We start from the raw sequence: 6,264 nt of genomic DNA on the forward strand, positions 1-6,264 counted from the left end.
CGCTCCTGCTGTCTCTAGAGAGTTTGAAAACAGCAGGTCTGGGACAGGTAGCACGACCGGTGAACAGGTCAGGGTTCCATAGCCGCAGGCAGAAACAGTTGAAACTGGAGCAGCAGCACGGCCAGGTGGACTGGGGACAGCAAGGAGTCATCAGGCCAGGTAGTCCTGAGGCATGGTCCTAGGGCTCAGGTCCGAGAGAGAGAGAAAGAAAGAGAGAGAGAATTAGAGAGAGCATACTTAAATTCACACAGGACACCGGATAAGACAGAGAGAATCTCCAGATATAACAGACTGACACTAGCCCCCGACACATAAACTACTGCAGCATAAATACTGGAGCGCTGAGACAGGAGGGGTCGGGAGACACTGTGGCCCCGTCCGACGATACCCCACAGGGCCAAACAGGCAGGATATAACCCCACCCACTTTGCCAAGCACAGCCCCCACACACTAGAGGGATATCTTCAACCACCAACTTACCATCCTGAGACAAGGTCGAGTATAGCCCACAAAGATCCCCGCCACGGCACAACACAAAGGGGGGCGCCAACCGGACAGGAAGATCACGTCAGTGACTCAACCCACTCAAGTGACGCGCCCCTCCTAGGGACGGCATGGAAGAGCACCAGTAAGCCAGTGACAGCCCGCCTTGTAATATGGTTAGAGGCAGAGAAAGGGGAACCGGCAAGGCAGACAGCAAGGGCAGTTCGTTGCTCCAGTGCCTTCCCGTTCACCTTCACACTCCTGGGCCAGACTACACTCAATCATAGCACCTACGGAAGAGATGAGCTTTCAATAAAGACTTAAAGGTTGAGACCGTATATCTGCGACATTTGCGAGTGTGTATGCTGTGCAGACCAGGATGCAAATATTATGTGTTTTCTTCCAAAGACTTGGATCATTTGATTGAGTCTGCCTGGATGGAGTTTTCAATTTGGGACTATGTCATCGCTCATCCGTTCCTTTAGGCCAGGCAAGCCCAATCAAGCAGAGCTAAACTATTTGAAAGAAAACTAATAGGGGGCACAGACATAGAAGTTTGTAGACTTCTCGGGTAAATTCAACAAGTGTGACTTTGTCCCGTGTTTCTTGGTTATGTACATAGTTTTGTTCAACGCTAGGTTGTTTTCTATGTTCATTTGAGCTTGCTCAACTGCTAGCAAAGAGACATAGGAGAATCTCATCTCTCACAGACGGTCATGTCTTGAATGGATATATTTTCTAGTCAAAACCCTCACAGACCAATGCTGCGTTCAAAACAATTGGAAACTCGGAAATTTTCGACTTGACGACTCCGTGCGTTCAAGACAACTGGACCGGAAATCTCCGACTTGACGACTTCAGTGCGTTCAAGACAACTGGGAACTCGAAATCTCTGACTTGACGACCCAGTGCGTTCAAGACAACTGGGAACTCGGAAATCTCAGACTTGACGACTTCAGTGCGTTCAAGACAACTGGGAACTTGGACTCCGACTTGACGACTCCAGTGCGTTCAAGACAACTGGGAACTCGGAAATCTCAGACTTGACGACTTCATGCGTTCAGAACTGGACTTGGAATCTCGATTGACGACTCCAGTGGTTCAAGACAACTGGGAACTGGAAATCTCGACTTGACGACTCCAGTGCGTTCAAGACAACTGGGAACTTGGAAATCTCCGACTTGACGACTCCAGTGCGTTTAAGACAACTGGGTACTCGGGGGGGAAAAAGCGAGCTCCTGACTTGGAACTGGAATTCCAAGTCAGAAAGTTGTGCATCTTTCTAGAGTGCTGACTTTACGACCTGAAGATCACTGACATCATGATTTTCCCGAGCTCCCAATTGTCTTAAAGCACCAAGACATGCGAGTTTCCCAATACCATGGTAACCTCCCTTTTAAAGGAGGCTGAAATGTGTCTACCTAATGTGCTTGATTGAGCATGGAACACTCCAAAACCTTTTATTCATGACTTTTTGTCATTTCACATTAATATTAAAATAAAAAAACTAAATTACCTAATAAAATATAAATATTTTATTTTTTATTTATATATATAAAAACAATTTCCCTCAAATACTTTCATTCTGCCTCCTAAATGTCTTTGTGTGCTCTTACATTTTTCAACTTAAATTTAAAAAATAATAATGTCAGCATAGAGCCCTGAGTATTTGAACCCAGGTTTGATGCTGCGTGGGCCTTTCCCCTGTCTAGCCCTGGTGTCTCTGCTGAAGGGAGAGAGATTCGGGTCTCTGGAGTCCGCCATCGTCTACTGCACCAGGAGAGACGAGACGACCCGTATATCTGCCTGCTCAGGACCTGCCTCCAGGGGGTGCTGTTGAAGGATTCTAACCGTACAGCCAGCCAGGAGGAGATGACAACCCTATAGGTACCCAAAGCTTTCTTCTTCTTCCCTATCTATTTGCGTTTGGCTTGATGACAATAGGAGATTAGGAGTTTTGAAGCACTTGTACTCTGAGACGCTTTGTGAATACAGGCCCTGACCTCCTCTGCTGTGTTTCCTCAGCCAGGAAGAAGATCCGTAAGCCTCTGAAGTGGATGGCTGAGTCCTACCACGCTAGCATGTTGTCATCCGAGCGCCGTCGTGTCCAGAACAACGTCATGTGTGGAGAGCTGCCGTGGTGTTTGCCACGGTAGCCTTCGGCATGGGCCTGGACAAGTCAGACGAGTGCGGCATCGTGCACTACAACATGCCCAAGAGCTTTGAGAGCTACGTGCAGGAGATCGGGAGGGCAGGGAGAGACGGAGTACCGTCCCACTGTCATCTCTCCCTGGATCTGAGGTGAGGTTTCTCAAGATTGTTATTTTTCTCTCTCTAGCTTTCCAGCTCTCTCTCTCTCGCACAGACATAGAAGTTTTGTAGACTTTCGGGTAAATTCAACAAAGTGTGACTTTGTCCCGTGTTTCTTGGTTATGTACATAGTTTTGTTCACACGCTAGGTTGTTTTTCTATGTTCATTTGAGCTTGCTCAACTGCTAGCAAAGAGACATAGGAGAATCTCATCTCTCACAGACGGTCATGTCTTGAATGGATATATTTTCTAGTCAAAACCCTCACAGACCAATGCTGCGTTCAAAACAATTGGAAACTCCCTCTGAGTGTGTGGGAGCAACATAAAACTATCTCACAGGCTGTGTCTATATATCTCTCACCTGATGAACCCTCCCACCTACCTTCTGCGATAACGGGCCAATTGTGCAGCACACTCTGCGTCCTGGTGTGTGGCCGGCTGCGACAGGCCTGGGATCGAACCCGGGTGACGCCTATTGCACTGCCATGCAGTGCCTTAGACCGCTGCGCCACTCGGGAGGCCGACTGACTCAAGGACAGTACGTATAGTTTAGAACTTGACTGAGCTGACAATGAAAAACATGCTATTAGGAAATAATCTACAAAAATACTATCAAAAAACTTATCCAGAAATTTCCCATATCCTGACGATACTCGTTTTGTCTGACTACTCTGCACCCTTAGTTTGAGGAGGGTGAGTGAAACATTCAGATGCAGAACCTAGAACTGTAATAGATAGATCTGACACCATTCACTATTTTACATAAACTGTATTAAGAACAGATACTCAAATTCAATCAATCAAATGTATTTATTAAGCCCTTCTTACATCAGCTGATTCACAAAGTGCTGTACAGAAACCCATCCGAAAACCCCAAACAGCAAGCAATGCAGGTGTAGAAGCACGGTGGCTAGGAAAAACTCCCTAGAAAGGCCAGCACCTAGGAGAAACCTAGAGAGGAACCAGGCTGTGGGGGTGGCCGGTTCTCTGGCTGTGCCGGGTGGAGATTATAACCGAACATGGCCAAGATTGTCAAATGTTCATAGATGACGCAGGCTCAAAATATAATAATCACAGTGGTTGTTGAAGGTGCAACAGGTCAGCACCTCATGAGTAGTGGTCAGTTGGCTTTTCATAGCCGATCATTAAGAGTATCTCTACCGCTCCTGCTGTCTCTAGAGAGTTGAAAACAGCAGGTCTGGGACAGGTAGCACGACCGGTGAACAGGTCAGGGTTCCATAGGCCGCAGGCAGAAACAGTTGAAACTGGAGCAGCAGCACGGCCAGGTGGACTGGGGACAGCAAGGAGTCATCAGGCCAGGTAGTCCTGAGGCATGGTCCTAGGGCTCAGGTCCGAGAGAGAGAGAAAGAAAGAGAGAGAGAATTAGAGAGAGCATACTTAAATTCACACAGGACACCGGATAAGACAGGAGAAATACTCCAGATATAACAGACTGACACTAGCCCCCGACACATAAACTACTGCAGCAATAAATACTGGAGGCTGAGACAGGAGGGGTCGGGAGACACTGTGGCCCCGTCCGACGATACCCCACTTTGCCAAGCACAGCCCCCACCACTAGAGGGATATCTTCAACCACCAACTTACCATCCTGAGACAAGGTCGAGTATCCCACAAAGATCCCGCCACGGCACAACACAAGGGGGGGCGCCAACCCGGACAGGAAGATCACGTCAGTGACTCAACCCACTCAAGTGACGCGCCCCTCCTAGGGACGCATGGAAGACACCAGTAAGCCAGTGACTCAGCCCTGTAATATGGTTAGAGGCAGAGAAAGGGGAACCGGCAAGGCAGACAGCAAGGGCAGTTCGTTGCTCCAGTGCCTTCCGTTCACCTTCACACTCCTGGGCCAGACTACACTCAATCATAGCACCTACGGAAGAGATGAGTCTTCAATAAAGACTTAAGGTTGAGACCGTTTATCTGCGACATTTGCGAGTGTGTATGCTGTGCAGACCAGGATGCAAATATTATGTGTTTTCTTTCCAAAGACTTGGTCATTTGATTGAGTCTGCCTGGATGGAGTTTTCAATTTGGGACTATGTCATCGCTCATCCGTTCCTTAGGCCAGGCAAGCCCAATCAAGCAGAGCTAAACTATTTGAAAGAAAACTAATAGGGGCGTTCATAAATTCACTGTCTACTCCCGATTTCAGAGCACTCTTGTCTGAGTGTACCAGAGGCAAGAATAACTGATGAATTTACTAATGCTCAACACCCGTTAAATATGGCCGGTGCCAGTAAACGTCGGCAAAAAATATTGCCAGCAGCACAGTTTGTCGCCAACACTCTGGATAACATGAAAACAGCCTAACCAGCACTGCTAGGGCGAGTAAATGGTCAGAGTGAGGTGAGTTCATTTTTTGTCTGGAAGTAGCTAGCAAGCTAGCCAACTTTAGCCAGTTAGCTGGATGCTTGAGGTCAGAACGCTTGGATCAACCCTACTCCTCTGCCAGAGCATCCAGTTTAGCGAAACGCTCAATTTTGAACTGACAATCTGACAACGCTCTAAATTTACGAACGCCCAGAGCGCACTCAGGCACTCAAAGTGAATTTACGAACAAACGCATGGTATCAGGATCGTTGCACTTGTGCCTAAAAACAGATGAAAAGGTATGAGCACATGGCGAGTTGTAATTTATAGCAAAAAATAAATGCTGCTGGAGCTATTTTTAAAGTATTTCTGCCGTTTTGTTTCATAACTGGTCCGCTAATTACCAAAGAACTATGTGGAGTCCCATATATGTCTTATGTATCTTTATGTAGTGTTGTGGTGTCTCTCTTGTCGTGATTTGTTTTTAGACCTATATTTGTATTTATTTTATTTTAATCCCAGCCCCGTACCCGCAGGTGGCCTTTTGCCTTTTGTAGGCCGTCATTGTAAATAATAATTTGTTATTTTCTGTCTTCCTAGTTAAATAAAATAAAATATATATCACCAACTCGCACACAGCAATAGTGAGTGAATTGCTGAAAGATGAATTTATAGAAGCGCACAGACATAGAAGTTTTTGTAGACTTTCGGGTAAATTCAACAAAGTGTGACTTTGTCCCGTGTTTCTTGGTTATGTACATAGTTTTACACGTAGTTGTTTTCTATGTTCAGAGCTTGCTCAACTGCTAGCAAAGAGACATAGGAGAATCTCATCTCTCACAGACGGTCATGTCTTGAATGGATATATTTTCTAGTCAAAACCCTCACAGACCAAATGCTGCGTTCAAAACAATTGGAAAACTCTGACATTTTTGACTTGACGATCCAGTGCGTCAAGACAACTGGGAACCCGGAAATCTCCGACTTGACGACTTCAGTGCGTTCAAAGACAACTGGGAACTTGGAAACTCCGACTTGACGACTCCAGTGCGTTCAAGACACTGGGAACTCGGAAATCTCAGACTTGACGACTTCAGTGCGTTCAAGACAACTGGGAACTCGGAAATCTCTGACTA

General features: G+C 46.6%; 1 pseudogene; it reads left to right on the forward strand.

Moving 5' to 3' along the window:
- The window catches only part of LOC112072959 (ATP-dependent DNA helicase Q4-like), a 44,449-nt pseudogene that overhangs the window by 29,474 nt on the left and 8,711 nt on the right, over positions 1-6,264 (forward strand).

The sequence above is a fragment of the Salvelinus sp. IW2-2015 genome, unplaced genomic scaffold (assembly GCF_002910315.2).
Source record: "Salvelinus sp. IW2-2015 unplaced genomic scaffold, ASM291031v2 Un_scaffold2106, whole genome shotgun sequence".
NCBI lineage: Eukaryota > Metazoa > Chordata > Actinopteri > Salmoniformes > Salmonidae > Salvelinus > Salvelinus sp. IW2-2015.